This window comes from Mustela lutreola, chromosome 3 (genome assembly GCF_030435805.1).
Source record: "Mustela lutreola isolate mMusLut2 chromosome 3, mMusLut2.pri, whole genome shotgun sequence".
NCBI lineage: Eukaryota > Metazoa > Chordata > Mammalia > Carnivora > Mustelidae > Mustela > Mustela lutreola.
In genome coordinates this window covers 42,832,923-42,850,331 of record NC_081292.1, presented here as the reverse complement: position 1 = coordinate 42,850,331, position 17,409 = coordinate 42,832,923, and the positions used below count along the sequence as shown (strand labels likewise).

At 39.1% G+C, this 17,409-nt stretch overlaps 2 long non-coding RNA genes across 3 annotated transcripts in view; one reads left to right on the top strand and one right to left on the bottom strand.

The window, feature by feature from the left end:
• The window catches only part of LOC131826607 (uncharacterized), a 204,234-nt gene that overhangs the window by 76,260 nt on the left and 110,565 nt on the right, over positions 1-17,409 (bottom strand). The window lies entirely within an intron of this gene.
• LOC131826608 (uncharacterized) overlaps positions 1-17,409 on the top strand; it is a 36,914-nt gene that overhangs the window by 3,388 nt on the left and 16,117 nt on the right. The window contains exon 2 of the long non-coding RNA XR_009351678.1: positions 3,090-3,190. This is a non-coding gene — a long non-coding RNA (uncharacterized LOC131826608). The remainder of the gene's footprint in view (positions 1-3,089; positions 3,191-17,409) is intronic.

The following is a 17,409-nucleotide window of genomic DNA, read 5'->3' as shown; positions in this document are numbered from 1 at the left end:
GCTCTGGCTTCTGATGGCTGCTAGTATTTCTAGACTTCCTGGGCTCGTGGCTGCATTGTTCCAATCTCGTCTATGTCTCATCACTGTCCCAGTCTCTGTGTCTTTTCTTCTATTGTCTCAAGTCTTCCTCTGTCTTTCTCTCATAAGGATATTTATCATTGGACTTAGGTCCTACCCCCATAATCCAAGATGATCTTTTCATCTCAAGATCCATAACTTACCTACACCTGCAATGACCCTTTTTCCAAATAAGGTAATATCCACAGATCTCACAAATTAGGACATCCACATATCTTTTTGGAAGCCATTACTCAAAACATTATAATGTCCACATATAGAGGGGTAACTTTCTTGCTGGCTACCAGTGGCTTGCCTCAGAGAGTCAAACACTCTCCCAAGCCAACCAGTGCCACAAATATTACCCAGAGACTGAGTCAGAACACTAGACTGGTTAAATGCATGTCCAAGAAAAGCAAATGGCAGCCTGCTCCTATTTGGGAATTTAAACAGAGGCTGAGAATCATCCAAGGAGTGACTCTTTGAGCAGGAGATAAGGAAACAGCTAGAACACTAGGGTTTAGGTACTTTTTTACATGGCACTTGTCAACTATTACAATATATACAGCCTATTGTTAGTGTGAAGTCTTTTGGAAAGAAATATGCTCAAAATCGTAACATTTTACCTCAAAAAATGATATGGAACCCTTTGCTTTCATGTACATTGCATTTCAAAAGAAGGTAGATATTATGCTGTCTTGTACCAAATGCCCTCAAGATTTTTTTTTTCCTGAAACTGTAATATAAAACATCTTTTTTTCTGGCTCTAATCCAATTTCTCTGAGTGATGTGTAAACCTCACAATTGTTTGTAGCTCTGTGTCAGTATCCATTACTTTTGAAATGACCCCTACATTTCACATTCTATGTAACATTTTCCTGTCTTTTCCGGGAATTGCAGAAGAGCCTTCATAGACACACTAATTGCTTGGGACACCCACAGTCCTTTTGAACACTGACGTTTTCTTGGTGAACCAGTAAATACTCTGTTATTTGGAGAGGACATTGTTGCAAAACACTTTTCCTGTATCTTGCTTTCTACTTAAACATCATAATCACACAAGGCTGAGTTACAGCTTCACTGTTGCCCATGCATATTGTACTCTTAGCATTTCAGGACCTTCAGAAACAACTCTGTCCATCAAAGTACCAGTAGTGATTTCTTTTGTGGGTACATTCATCTTACAGAAAGTGAGCATTACGTTTTAGACAAAAAAGGTTGCAAAAGACCTGTCAAATCTATATTTTTTAAATGCTTTATATTACGTTCTTCCAAAACACACCCCACTGCATTGACCTTTAAGCACATTAACCTCTGCAGGAAAATTCCTTAAATCCGTATTATATGCATAAAACCTCTAATTCAGCATTTAGTGAGGAAAATAGATGTAGTTGGTGCTAAAATGTCAGCAAGTCATCCACATCTGACAGTAGATTTGCTGAATGACAAACAACAGCATTAAGCTTGTCTTAAAAGAAAACATAGCACAGCTAAAAACACTGGTAGGTCCAAGGCAAAAAATAGGCACACCCTAGCACACCAATATCTGATTTAGAAAAATTCCTACATATGAACTGTAGGTTGCAATCTGTCACCAGCACCAAGCACCATTCCCTACTCACATCATTTCCCCCAGCCCAGTTGCAGTTTTCTGGTTCTTCCTCATTCCTGGCCACGAGATCAATACCCTAATTTGCCCAGCCCTCTCTCCTCACTCTCCCATGTCTTGCCTGTCACTCCTCACAACTTGATAGATTTTATACAGGTCTTCTTTCTTTTTTTTTTTTTTAACTGAAAAATATTTGACATGTAACGTTGTGCAAGTTTAAGGTATTCAACAGGTTGCTTTGATACATTTTGATACTGTAACATGACTGTCTTTGGAGCGTTGACTAACACTCCTATCATCACATAATTATCATTTCTTTTTTGTGGTGGGAATAATTAGCATCTAGTCTTCTAGCAAGTTTGATGTTTAGGATACAATATTATTGTCTATAATCACTGCGATTGCACATTAGATCTCTAGAACTTCTTTATCCACTAGTTCTTTTCTCTGATGCGTGCACACAGCCTTCCCACCCTCCATCCTCTCCTTCTTCCCAGCTCTCCTTCAACTGCCCCACTGTGACTTCAGAAAACTTCCATGCCCTTTTTCCTTTTCCCTTACTCTGTTCCATTTATGAGTCAAATAAAATCACTACAGTCATGACTGAGAAGCATTAAGTGTACGGTTCACAACATCATAAAATCAAGAGAAAGGAAATCCACATGTTTAGAAGTGAACTATGGCATAATAAGGGATCAGCATCTCGACCACTGAGCCCTTCAAAACACCCACAAAGGCTTCTTTCTCTAATTTAGCATTATATGTCCCTCTGGTTTGACTGATCAGCTTTAAGGGCAGACATTCAAAGTAAATTCAAAACAGTTTCTTACCTATTTTTAACTTTTCTGTTTTATTTACTAGCATTGTACGTATTGTTTCCTATTTTTCAAATGTTAAAGACATAGTCATTTGTTTCACTGTGCTAATAAGACTTGCTAATAAGACTCTGTAAGCTTTCAAATTAGTTCTGTCATATTCGGGATCTTTATCCTAGCAATATACTGAGTCAAGATGCAAATGGATGCCCAAAGAGTGACCCAGTGTATGTCAATGACCACACTACTCAGTGTTTTCCCCGTAGACAAACTTCATCTATTCACTGCTGCATCTAAGACTAAGAGTTGCTCATTTTTGTGTGCAGATTTTTTTTTGCCACTCAAAACTGAAAGAGTCAATGATTTCAAAGATCCAGAATTCTCTAAGCGCCTTTCAATGTATTTCTTCCCTTCCATGTTTCCACAAGGCAAACCAAATGCTCTGAATCTGCTTAAAAGGGTGATCCCTAGTCAGAAATCTGGGGATTTGGGAGAGGGCAATGTTTGGTTCATCTGGTGACTCTAACATTTCCCATTTTACAGCACATGGGTATATTCAACATTTTTTCATTCACTTAATTTGCTTCTTTGTTGCCTTTCCTACTAAGGAGTAAGCCTTGTAGGAACAGGGACCTTGTCTATCTCCTCTTCACCTGCGTCCCCAGTACCTGGACTGGCATAAAGTTGATAGTTAAGAAACGACTGTTGGGTAAGTAGAACATTTAATTAATCAGTTAAATATTTTGATTATTTAGGTTCTGGTTGGCTTTGTCTTTACTTATTTCATCATTTTAGAAAAGAAAAAGAAGACCTGAGCATGTGTGTATGCTAGATTTAGAATCTTAGAAACTAGAGCTGGAAGAGATCCTAGAAATTGTGTCATTTAAAATATTGATTTTATAGCTGAGGGAATAGGGTAATAGGGAAACAGATTAAGTCATATGATGCCCAAGGCTCATCACAGCTGGGTAATGGCCAAGTTGCTATTCCAGCCATTAAACCTCTGGGCCTCTTTGGAGGACACAGAGCTTATCCTCCCCATAGTAGGAGCTGGTGGGATCTTCTTGGCTCTCCAGAATAGATGTAGATCTCTATTTGCAAAACAAAAGAAAAAATGAGATCAAGAATTGTGTGACAGAAGCACAATATTTTCCTGCATTATTTTCATTTAGTCAACAAACTTTGCACCGGGGACAGTGAAGGACTCATGGGAAAACCAGAACTAAGAGCACAAGCACCACACATGGACCAGCCTTGACCAGGTCCAGATCTTAGACACGGCTCAGCTTGGGAGGGAACGTGGGACAGATTCCAGTGGATGAAGTGTTTTCAGAGTCACTGTTTCACTTCATCGTCACAACCACCCTTTAAGGCAGCAGGACAGATGTTGCGACAGTTGTACAAACGAGGAACTGGAAGGTGAAAGTAGCTGGCAAACTGCTCAAGGTCACATAGGTAGTTGGTGACAAGAGACAGAATGAGGTCCTCTTATCCCATGGCAGTTCAATGTATTGTTTTCACTATTCAATTGTGTGTACTTTCTTGGTCTCAAATTGTCTTTTTTTTTTTTTTTTTTTCTGAACTAATTGGATTTAAAGCTACCTCCTACCAGCCTATCCCTCCTGTCCCTCCTCTGAGCTCTTGGCTAAGATGTTTACAACGTTCTTTACTTTTGTCTGAAAAAAAATAATAGTAATAATTTGCTCTCCTTAATGTTCCATGCATTTCTCTTCTTGCGAGTCTTCAAATGGTTAATTGACAAATATTGTAAACCCTAGGAGAATATGCAGGCTTAAGATTCTGTAGTTTCAAGGTATCTGCTGGAGAATATATACTGAACTTTCCCTGCTTCTCTCCTCTCTGCTACTCATAATGATTATACGACACCCCCCTTCCACCTGAAACTGTTATCATTACAAGCACTTGTAGATTAGACTACAGCAAATATAATAAAGGCCATTTGTGGGGCTGAAGTGGAAGATCATTGGGGGTACATCACAAGAAAAAGCCTGAATAGGTGTTGTGGTGGGAATAGAGGTAATGTACAATGGCTGGATCACGAAGGGGGTCCTTGGCAGAAAAGGAATATCCAAATAGAAACCTCAGGAGCTACTAAAATGGGAGACAAGTTGCTGAGAGTAGAACAAAGGTAAAATAAATAGTGCAATTATCCCCTCTTTCCTCTGACGATCTCTGCAGCAAAATGCCAACTGGGCACTTCAGCTTTTGAAGAAACCAACTGCAGAATATTGGTGAAAAGATTGTGTCTTCAGTGTGTTTTTTAAGGGACCCAAGGTGCAGACAGCTCTTCTCATGTGGCCATGACCATGGCTGGCTGCAGCAGCTTGGCAGACGCAGTGCTAAAGAGGGTCTCTGTGTGGCAAGGCTTAGTTGTTCCATCTTCCCTTTCCCCCATCATTTGGCCCCATCATTTGGCCTGGGTGCACCCTGCATGTCTAAGTTCCATTTACCCTTCCTCTTGTGCTCACTTGCCCCCCACTGTCTACCCCTTTGATCTATCCATACACACATCCACTACACCACAGTCCACTCTTATAAGGACAAACTGTTTCCTTGAAAGCCAGCTCACAGGTTTAAGCAGGAAGTTACCCACAGCATGGTCTAGAAGAGGAGCTAGGCACTGGGTGGGCACATCCCCTCGGCCATCTCCACACTGTCTCCTGTCCCCAGTAAGAGAAACCAGAAGATGTCCATGAGTACCAGGGACCAAGGCAGGACCCTGACTACTTGGGTCAAGGGGTGACATTGAAACTTGGAGCCATTTGGGCAAAAGAAGCCAGTAAATTTTCAGGTTCAGAAATCCAGAAGTCATCTTCACAAAACCAGTCATTGTGGTTTGCAGGATTTCTGACACTGCCCAGCTTCCTACTGATGGGTGAGAGGGGGTTGGAATCACAGAAATTGTGTAGGATACAGTTAACCTGTGAATAAGCACACATCTTTTAGAATTAGACTTGAAATAGGGTATGAAAGTATCCCCCAAATTAAAATGGATGTCTTAGACAATCATAGCCCAAACTAAATAATCCCCCAGCTTTATTACCTTTTACATTAATTTGAAGAGAGACTTTCAACTTTGGATTGTAGAACAATTATAAGGACAATGGATGGTTCCCTTGGCTCTTCCCTGGAGGTAAAAGCATAAAAGCATAGCTTTAAAGAGCCTATCCAGCTTGTTTGTAAGTGTGGGGAAATGGAGGTTAATTAATCTAGTTTGGGGAATGTTAGATAATATCTGTGTTCAGTTGCTTATACATTATGCTATCCAATTAATTCTTCCCAAGGACTTTTATACAAGATTATTCAGCTCAAAACTTCTGGCTTGAAACTTTTCAAGGTCCTTAGGGTGACCATGAGAAAGAACACATTTAAGAAACTATCACCTTCTTTTTAGTCTTTCATCCTGGTTGGAAGCTGTGTTCTTCTCAAAGGTTAACGAGGTTGCAGGACCTTCAGGGAGTGTGGCCAAGACACCCATTTCAATTGCTCTCACGTGCTTCTCTTGCTTAATTCTCTAAAGCCAAGTCTGGAGCCTGTGTTCCAAGATGCCTGCCGTTCAGCCCACCAGGGCTTCCTTCAGAAGCTGGCTGGGCCCAGAAACAGTCAGACGCCCTTGGAATCTTTAAACATTTTTCTGACAGAAGGTTTGGCCATTTCTTCTCCCGGTGCTCATTTTAAAGTTAAGCACACAAACACACATTTTTTAAATCCCAGAGAAGACTTTTAATTGATTCCCTGAATATTTTAAGGTCTACTAATTCTGTTGATGTTGCAAACACTGCAATTCATTCCAGCGGCTGTCCGAATCACATTCATTCACAGGCTTATTTTTCCCTGCCAGCTAATATTTTACCTTACATGAATAAAGCTTTCTAGCAAAACTGTGTACAAAATTTAAAAAAAAAAAAAAGGATTTCCCAACCTCCCAATTGTTCCACAGGGGTTGGGTTATCCAACACCCCTCCCTCGGAGAGGATAAACTAAAGAATGTGTACGATCCTCATTTGTGACATATAATATTGGATTATTTCAAGCACAAGTTTTCTTGCATAGTCTACCCATTTGAATTTTTTCTTTTATATTACATAAAGTGAAAAGGGAAGATAACTCTCACTCAGATGTAGACAGAAGACCTTACAGTAGGTTAAAATAACTCATATAGCAATGTCCTCTATAGGACATGGTCTCTTTTCAGTAATGATGTTTAATTAGGATTTATCCACTCAAAATGTCTTTGACATTCTTGTGTACTGGCAATAGCTTATGAAAGGGAAAAAAAAGGCACATAATCAAATATATAGCATGTGTCATTAAAACAGAGAACAGGTAAATGACCCACACAGCAAACTAATGGTGTCTCTTGGCGTCATTTGTTACTGCTGTGAGTACTGGAAGGAGAGGAAGTGGGAACGCCTGTCCACAGCATTCAGAGCTAGACCTCTCCAGAGGAGCTGGTAAATTTTGTCATTAAACAATAAGAGTCGAAGAGATTCAGAATTATGGTTAAGAAACCACCTGGCCTTGACTTCTAGCATTGCTGCATATAAGCTGTGAGCTTGGGTAAGATAATTAACATGTGTGAAATCTACATTCTCCTTATATTGAAAATAAAATGAAATTTTGCAGGTAAGGTGCTTAATACAGTGCCTGGCATATAATTAGCCCTTTAGAAATGCAAGCTAAAAGAAAAAAAAATAGTTGTGTTTTGCACTTAACTACCATCACTTCTATTAAACTGGGTTTTATGTGATCATCATAGGTCAAATATTTTTCTACAAAGCCCTAGAGACATGACTTGACTCGCATCTCTCTACCTCATTATAAAAACATCACTACCCCTCTCTACATCCCTTCTACCCTCCCACACTCATTTAATTCCAGTCACACCAGCCTCCTGGTTGACCTTAGAACATGGCAGGTACAATCCTGCCCGAGAGCCTTTCCATACACAATTTCCCATGCCTGGAAATACTCTACTACCAGATTTCTTCACAGCTTATCCTCACAATTCCTATAGGTCTTTGCTCAAACGTCAGTGGTTTAAGGAGGTCTCCTCTAATTATCCTAATTTAAAATTCCACCCCTAATTCCCAACATTCCATATCCTCCTTCCCTTTTTCTCTGAAATTTTTATCACCACCTGACATACTACATGCGTTAGTTATTTATGTTTATATTGACTGCCTCCTAAAGAGGGATATAGGTTTTGTAAAGAAAGGGTCTATTTTTCTGTTTTTGAAAGTAAAAAAAGAAGAAAATAACTAACATGGAACACAGAAAGACAAAATAGTGCACAGAATTGAGATATAAGACAAAAAAAATAGCATAAAACTTGAGAGAAGAGTAAATGGAGTTAAAGGATTTTAAGACCGTTCTGACATCAAGAAAATGGGTAGAAGGAATCAAACAATATTAGTCTCTGATAATTTAAAGATACATATTGCATACCTCAGGATAGGCACCGAAAGAGTAGTAATTGTACAGCTACTAAACTGATGCGATGGGGAAAGAGGGACAAAAATATATTATTAAGAAATAATCTATCAAAACACAAGACAAGAAAAAAAGAAAATAGGAGCATAAAGAAGTTTAGGTAAATTGAAAACAGATCTAAAATGGGAGGTTTAAACACAAATGTGTCAGTGATTATATTATATGCTCCTCTTAAAAGATAAAAATGGTCATATTGGGGCACCTGGGTGGCTCAGTGGGTTAAAGCCTCTGCCTTCGGCTCAGGTCATGATCCCAGGATCCTGGGATCGAGCCCCGCATAGGGCTCTCTGCTCAGCGGGCAGCCTGCTTCCTCCTCTCTCCTCTCTCTCTGCCTGCCTCTCTGCCTACTTGTGATCTCTATCTGTCAAAATAAATAAATAAAATCTTTAAAAAAAAAATGGTCATATTGATCTTTCAAAATTTACTATATGATGATTATAAATAATGCACCTCAAAATAAGAAATAAAAGGTTGAAAATAAAAGGATAGGCTATCAAGCCATGAAGAAAACCTTAAATGCATATTACTAAGTCAAAGAGGCCAATTTGAAAAGGTTACACATAGCTTGACTCCAACTATATGGCATTCCAATAAAGGCACACCTATGGGTATAATAAAAAAGTCAGTGGTTGGGGTGCCTGGGTGGCTCAGTGGGTTAAGCCTATGCCTTCAGCTCGGGTCATGACCTCAGGGTCCTGGGATCAAGCCCTGCATCGGGCTCTCTGCTCGGTGGGTGCTTGTTTCCCCCCCTCTCTGCCTGCCTCTCTGCCTACTTGTGATCTCTCTCTCTCTCTCTCTCTCTCTGTCAAATAAATAAATAAAGTCTTTTTAAAAAAATCTAAGATTGTTAGGATGAGGGGGAGGGGAAGGGATAGAGCAGAGAGGATCTCTAGGGCAGTGAAAATACTCTCTAGGATATTTTAATGATGGATATATGTCATTACACGTTTATCCAATCCCACAGAGAGTATACCAAGAGTGAATCCTAAGGTAAACTGTAGATTTGGGTGATAATGATGTGTCAATATAGGTTCATACAAGGTAATAAATGTACCATTCTGTGAATGATATTGGTGATGGAGAGGCTGTGCATGTGTGGAGACAGGAGGTACATGGGAAATCTCTGACCATCCATTCAATTTTATTAAAACTGCTGCTCTAGAAATAAATTCTTTAAAAATATATACAATGAAACGTACAAATCTTAAAAAAATAAATGTAAGAAATTAAAAAATCAGAATTAATTCTTAAATTTATCAAATCAGTAAGTAAAAAGAACTCCAGATCCAGGTTTTATTGGTGAAGAAATAAATACAATTCTACACAAACTTTTCAGAGAAAATAAAAATAGTACATTTTTATGAGACTAGCATATGACTAGCATTTTTATAAGACATTCCAGTGGACTACACAGAGAGCAAGACTCGGTATTACAAAAATATTGGTTCTCCTTCAAATTTTTATGTATTCAAACAAGTCATGTTTAAAATCTCAACATTTATTTCTTTTTTTTTTAAGATTTTATTTATTTATTTGACAGAGAGAAAGAGATCACAAGTAGGCAGAGAAGCAGCAGAGAGAGGGGGAAGCAGGCTCACCGCCGAGCAGAGAGCCCAATGTGGGGCTCGATCCCAGGACTCTGAGACCATGACCTGAGCCGAAGGCAAAGGCTTAACCCACTGAGCCAAACCCAGGTGCCCCTCAACATTTATTTATAAGGAAACTGAAAAGCATTTCCTCAAATCAGAAAAAAATGCAAGTGGCTGGGTGCCTGGGTGGCTCAGTTAGTTAAGTGTCTACCTTTGGCTCAGGTCATGATCCCAGGGACCTGGAATCGAACCCTACATCAGGCTCCCTGCTTTGTTGGGGAAAAGAAAAAGCAAGTGTTTAAGGATATTCAAGCTCTCTTGAAGAAGAAGATGAGAGAATTTGTTCCACTAGATAGCAAGACTTATTGTAAAGCTATTATAATTTAGAAATGTGATGTTGGTAAAAGTCTAATAGACCAATGGAATAAAATAGAAAGTCTAGAAGTGGATCTACAAGTACATGGACACTTACTTTATGACAACACAACAATGTGATTTAGAGGTAAAAGTATGGTCTTTTCTTTTTTTTTTTAAGATTTTATTTATTTGACAGAGAGAGAGAGAGATCACAAGTAGGCAGAGAGGCAGGCAGAGAGAGAGAGAGAGAGGAAGAAGCAGGCTCCCTGCTGAGCAGAGAGCCCGATGTGGGGATCAATCCCAAGACCCTGAGATCATGACCTGAGCCGAAGGCAGAGGCTTAACCCACTGAGCCACCCACGCCCCCCAAAAGATAGTCTTTTCAATAAATAAGCCAGTTGGGTATTCTTATGGGAAAAAAGAACTTCACTCCTACCTCCTGCCATGCACAAAATCAATTTCCAATAAATAAAGACAAACAATGACCCTTTAGTATATGATATAGGAGAATATCTTCATTAAACTGAAATAAGGAAATATTTTTTAAGCAACACATATAAAGGAAAGACAAATCACCAGCAAGGGAAAGTCCTTAAATTGGATTACATTAAACTAGTTATTTTTTTCATCAAAAGATAACATTAAGGAGGTGAAAAGGCAAACTATAGATTGGGATAAAATGTTTGCTAAAATATATATAACAAAAGGCTTGTGTCAAGAAACAAAATGCTCTAGGAGCTCTTTACAGCCTGAAAGAAAAATGGGCAAAAGCATTTGACTTCACAAAGAGAATATCTAAATAAGGAAACATACTTAAGATTCCTTTAGTAGGGCGCCTGGGTGGCTCAGTGGGTTAAGCCGCTGCCTTCGGCTCAGGTCATGATCTCAGGGTCCTGGGATCGAGTCCCGCATCGGGCTCTCTGCTCAGCAGGGAGCCTGCTTCCCTTCCTCTCTCTCTACCTGCCTCTCCATCTACTTGTGATTTCTCTCTGTCAAATAAATAAATAAAATCTTTAAAAGATTCCTTTAGTAATCAGGAAAATTCAAATTATAATCCCAATGATATATTACTATATAATTACTAGAATGCCTTTTTAAAAGTACCATTACCAATATTTGGAGCAATGAGAATTCTTATACATGCTGATATGAGTATGATTTGGGGAAGTACACTGGCATTACGTACTAGCGTTAAACATACACCAAACCCATGATACCACAATCTCACTCCTAGGGTATGCACCCAATAGTAATGTATGCATAGCCGCATTATTCAAAACAGCCCAAGAGCCCAAATGTCCACCAACAGAAGAATGGATAAAAGAACTGTGGTGTATTCATTCAATGAAATAATATATACCAATAAAAATGACTACTCTACAGTTAACAAAGAAACACTATGGACAGCCTTCACAAACACAATGAGTAAACAAGCCAGACACAGAAATTGTATACTGTGTGTCTTAATCCATTCAGGCTGTTTAAGAGACTACCATAGACTGGACAGCTTGTACAACAAACATTTATTTCTCACAGTTCTAGAGTCTGGGAAGGTACTAGAACATTCAGTGCCTGGGAAGGGCCCTCTTCCTGGTTCACACAAGTCAACTTTCTTGTATTCACAATGGGGGATGGGGTGAAGGAACCCACCATCAAAGTCTCTTTTATAAAGGCACTAATCCCATTATGAGGCCCTCACCCTCATGACCTCATAATCTCCCATAGGCCCCACCATCTAACACCATCACATTGGAGGTTAGGTGTCAACATATGAATTTGCGGGGAACACAAACATTTGGTCTATAGCACTGTGTGACTCAATTATTCAAAGCTCAAAAGGAAGAAAAACTAGTATGAAAAGGAGGTGGAAGAAGGAAACGGAAGCATCCAGGAAGACGCTCCCTTGGGTGTTGGCAACAGTCTCTCTCTTGACCCAAACAGTGATTTACACAGGTGTTCCACTGGTGATGACTCCCTGAGCTGCACATATATGTTTGTACCACTTTCTTTAGTGTGTTTACTTCACATAAAAAGAAATAGGAATTTTGTGATAATAGCCATAAAATTTCATTTCTAGGAATTTTATTTTCTAGCTATAATGCATCAGCATATTAAAAATTAGGTCCAAGCACTATTTATGAAAGCAAAAGATTGAAAAACAGCTTACATGTTCATCAGTAGTTGACTGGCTCCATAAATTATAACACATCCAGGAACACTACAGAAGCTTTAAAAAGAATATGTGTACTAATATGGGACAATCTCCAACATATATTTAAGCAAATATTGAACAGGAAATATAGAACAGGGCAGAGATGCTATCATCTCATTGTGTGTAAAAATAAGGTAGAGTATACATATATGTGCTTATATATGCATATAATATTTCTAGAAGAATGGGTAAAATATAAAACCCAGTAACACTGGTTGTCTCTGAAATGGGGAATGGTATACCAGCCTGATCAAACTTTCTTTTCAGTGTAACTATTGGCATCATCTGACCTTAATCAGGTGATATATATGTTACCTTTTCAAAAGAATAAATTAAAGGGTCATGCAAACTTCCATATATATATACACACACATATATATATATATATACATATACACATATACACACACACACACGTATATATATACTTTATATATATATAAAGTCGAAATAATTGAATGAGCTCAATTCCCATTGCATTTGGACAATTGTTTATATCATAATGCCCTGTCTTTTGGGAACTGACATGGCCTGGAATAGAGGCAGGGAAACAAGTATCCATGTGGCCAAAAGCCAACGAGCAAAGCAGAGACTGGTTTAAGAAGCCAAGGCAAGTGCAGAAGGTAGCAGTCTGAACAGGGCCAGCAGCAAAGGAGATAAAGCCACAAAAGAAGCCAAGATGCCCAGGCCACAGTCACTAGATAGAAGCAAAGGCACAAGATGCAACAGACCTGCAGAAGGAAGACTGCCCAGGAGGGGAAAATCCTTGGCTTGCTCGCAATCCACGGCTTGCTCTCATGGGCTTGGTATTGCTGGCAAGGTTTAATGGGTCATGGATGAGAAGACACCATGCTCTTTACTTATTTACCCATTTATTTATATCGATCCAAAATATGATCGGCCCCAGAATGACATCTTTCCTCCACAATACCTGTTTATAGGCCTGTGCACATAGTGGTCTTTAAAAGGAGCTGTTAATTCACCCCATTTCCTAAAAGATAAAAATGTAACACTTTCTTCCAAGTGGCTTAGCAAGCTTTCACACTGTCATGCTGGCAGTGACGCTAGGTCACTGGCTCATGGGCAAATGAGGACATAAAGAGATACTAGCCTTTGATCACCTTTGCTTTGTGTCCCTCATCTGATCGTTCCATATTTCAATTCCATATTTCACACTATTTCCGTTAAAGAGATTCATCCTGTTAACAGCCATCATGTCAACATTTTACCTTTAAAATCTGCTGGAGGCCGTGGCTTTTGAAGAATATATTTCGGGGTACCAGCTATCCCACTAAGTGCCCGGTTGCATCCATCTCCAGGACACTATGGTCTCCCATGAGGGCAGGAAAGCATGTAAGGGAAGCAAACTGAAAAGAGGGATGGTGCCAAGGCCATGTTACAAAGGAGACCTACTTTCCAAGTCATCTTCTAGCCAACAGGGTCCTTTTGCGATTTAACACATCTATAGCTTCTGTATTGTGATGCCAAGAGTAGTCTCGGTGCAGTTTTCGTAAATCACATCCAAAATATGATTTGGAAAAAAAAAATGCACCTTCTTATGAGCCCACTGTGTACTTGAAAGACCCAGTGCACAAATCATTTGCACCTGTACCATTTCCATCCAGTTCTAAGCTAATTTTAAAAAGGGTCTGAAAGCCTGCCAACAGCACATGTGCACAGAAGATAAAATGTAATAGCAATTAATCCAATCATCTCTGATTTAACGTTAATTTAACCCAGTGGATTATGCCTTGTTTTGTGTGCAACTGTGTTGATCCTGCTACATTTCAGAGAGCCCCCAAATCAATCAAGTCACAATCCCTAATTGCAGTCAAAATGGGGAATTCCACTCAGCAGGGCCCTTCTCTGGAGTATCTATTCCTCCCAAGGAAGAAAGGGAAGTCAAAGAAAGAGGCGTCTCTAATAGCAGGCTGCTAACATCACAGCTGATGGTGTCAGGACTAGCTCTGAAGAGTGGCCTCGTGGTTGCTGGCACATTCAATTGCACTGGGGCTTCTTGCCAGAATGAACAGGAAAAGGCCGTCAGAGAAGAGCCAATAGCAACGTATAGTTGCTGTTTAAGCTAGAAACAAACAACAACCTAAAAAATTCTGGGGGTACAATGCCTTCCCTTCTCTTCATTTGCAGTTATTGATTGAATGACTGTAGCAGTTAAAGACCTTTATGAGGACAGCTGTAATGGAAAACTAATACCATGCTACCCGCCTGAGTCTGACTTCACTGGGTTACAGAGTAGACAGATCTACACCCTTGGAACCAAGGTTGAAGGGGGGGAACATTTGTACGATCATGTACAAGGCACGGAGAAATTTTCAGGTTGCTAATTCCTTCTGTTTGGGTTTTATTGAGAATTGAAATAATGAAACGTGTTGCCTGGGCGCAGGGGCAGCCCCAGAAGTTCAATTGTAGTTCAGCTTTAGTTAAGGATTAGTTAATAGATACTTCACATAAAGTGCTACCATGTTCTTTTTCATAATTTTTCTCTCCCCTCCTCCCTTCCTTTGCAGCTGAGAATAATTAACTGTTCTTTTGTGAGTGTCATTTGTTCTCAAGGAATTAAATGCCACCTTATTTCCCAGAACAAGAATTCAACTGTCATAATTATAGCTTCATTTCAGAAGCAAAAAAAAAAAAAAAAATCATAATTTATTACAGATTGTTCAGCATGTGAGATAGGTTTAAATGTCATTGGAAGTAAATTGTGGCATGTCATGAAGGGGTTTTAGCCACCACTGTAATTGATTTATAATTTCACATTTAAAATGAACAACATTCACCCATTGTTCTTGTATTATATAACTCTGACAGCAATCCCTTGAGAATGAAGCATTCAACTTGGTCAATACACAATAATAATAATAACAATAACAATGATATGCCAATTTTAAAGATAAGTAGTGAAATTAGCATAAGCACTAAGAACATATGTGTTAAAAATGGAAGCTCAACCTCTATAACACAAGGTAAAAAAATCCATTCTAGAAGGAATGCATTTTGATGTTAGCCTTGAACTCCATAAAATTAAATGACTCTCAGGGGTTTTAATGAAACTCATAAAATTAAGGACCATCAGAATTAAGGTTTAAACTGTTCTCTACCCAGAGTTATAAAGAAAGATACGATAATTGGAGAAGGTGGAGATGAATTTTTTCATTTCTAATTTCAAGCAGATTTAGAATCTATTCCAGTTTTTGAATGGTGAGTTATTAGGTTTGCAGTGTGACCCTAAGCTCCCAGGATTACATAGTGACCATAGGCTACCGGTTTGGTGGAAGGATTATGTATATACTCGACAGACCTCTAAGTGCCTACACATCTGTTTTGTGCAAGATGAAGTGAGTCCTATGATGGTTCTCATTCTTCAAAATTACATCCACTGTTTTTCTTCACTTGGATTTGGGTAGAGTAAGAAACACAAACTCACACAATGACAGGGACAATCTTACTGTTGGGAACCACACTGCATGGGCCACGCTTTAGGCAAAATCAGAATCTTCCCAACCTAACCCCCCCATTCTGCAACCTACAGCATTTTGGAATGCCATTATTTTCCCTTCTGGGAAAGCTAGGACTTTATTGTCTGTTGTTTGTTTTTTTTTTTTAAAGTCAATATGATGGTCTAGATAGAGAAAAGCTTTTGAACGGTGAGGCACGGTAGGCTGAATAATGGCTCCCCAAGATGCCTGCGTCCTAATCCCCAGAACCTGTGAATGTTTCGTTATACAGCAAAGGGACTTCACAGGTGGGGCTAATTTAAGAATTTTTGAAACAGGGAGATGATCCTGATTATCCGGAAGACCTAAAGGTAAACACAAATGTCTTTATAATAGGCAGGTGAGGAAATCTTGACTACAGTAGAGAAGAGGATATGACCTCATTAACAGTCAGGAGCCAAGGAATGTCAGCTGCCTCCAGAATTGGAGGAAGCAAGACATTGAGTCTCCCATGGAGCCTCCAGAAAGGACCACACCCAACTGACACCTTGATGTTAGCCCCAAATGATTCTTTTTTGAAAGGCTAAGAGAATATATTTGTGCTGTATTAAGCCACTAAGTTTGTGATAATCTGTTACAGAGGCAACAGGAAACACAAGTTTCATTCACTATGAAGTCTGTCCCAAGATTAAGTTATCTCTGTACTGAGGACAAATGAAGGGTCTGACTCCCACTCTGGCTTGGCATTGAGGCTGCCAGCTTCCTCAGGACCTGGCCTCCTCTTCTGCTGGCTCTTAGGTAGTCCTTACAACTGTCCTCGTTAGGGGACAGTAATCCAAAAATTCCATGTTACCGATTTTTTTTAATGTTGAGCTTGACTTAAAAGTCATCTTTTGAGGAGTTAAATAAATGTGGTGCTTTAAAACTGTGATATTATTTATGGCTTATAGAAGAGAGATTGCATTTATTTGAAGACATTAATTTATTAACAGGTTTCTGAAATATATAGCTTGTGACTTTTCCAAACAGCATTCTCTTAATCAGGTAAAACGATTGCTTTACAGTTGTCACTTAGCATTCAATAAACATTTGCAGGATGTCAAGGATTTACAGTGTAAATTTTAGACCGAGTTTTTGAAATAGTTATTTATCCATTCTTCCATAATGAGAAGAAAGAAGAGATAAGATACTTTCAATAAACTATTGGAATGATACATAAAACCATTTTATCTGGGGTTTCTGGACAGTAATTTTTTATCACAAATATGTTAGGAGAATTTTTTTGTTTCTCTCTCTTTGATCCTCCACCAGGGGACACCATCCAAATTTTTCTGTAACAGTTCCCATCTTTCCCTGCCCTATCGCTGGAGTTGGGACAGTCACACTGGACCTAAGACATTAAAAAATCTGGAAAACTCAGTTTTGGGGAAAAAAAGCAAGATTCAGTCTAGCCTCATTAATTTCACTGAAAGGTTGAGCCTCATGGTCATCTTTCTAACATCAGTCTGTTATTCATTAATTCACTCAACAAACATCTTCATTTTATGCTGTGCAATGTCACTGAGACAGACAGAAGAGCAAAGCAAGGAAATCTTACCAAGCACTACATAACTATATCAGGGAATGACTTTCCTTTGCTGTGTGCTTCCTATATGCCAGGGATGCTGATAAATCATATTACATAACTTATCAAATATGTCCTGCGAGACCGTTGTTATTACTGCCTACTTACAGATGAGCTAGTTCAGACTTAGAGGATAAGAAATCCACCCGAATTTTGAGAAGTAGTTCAGTGGCAGAA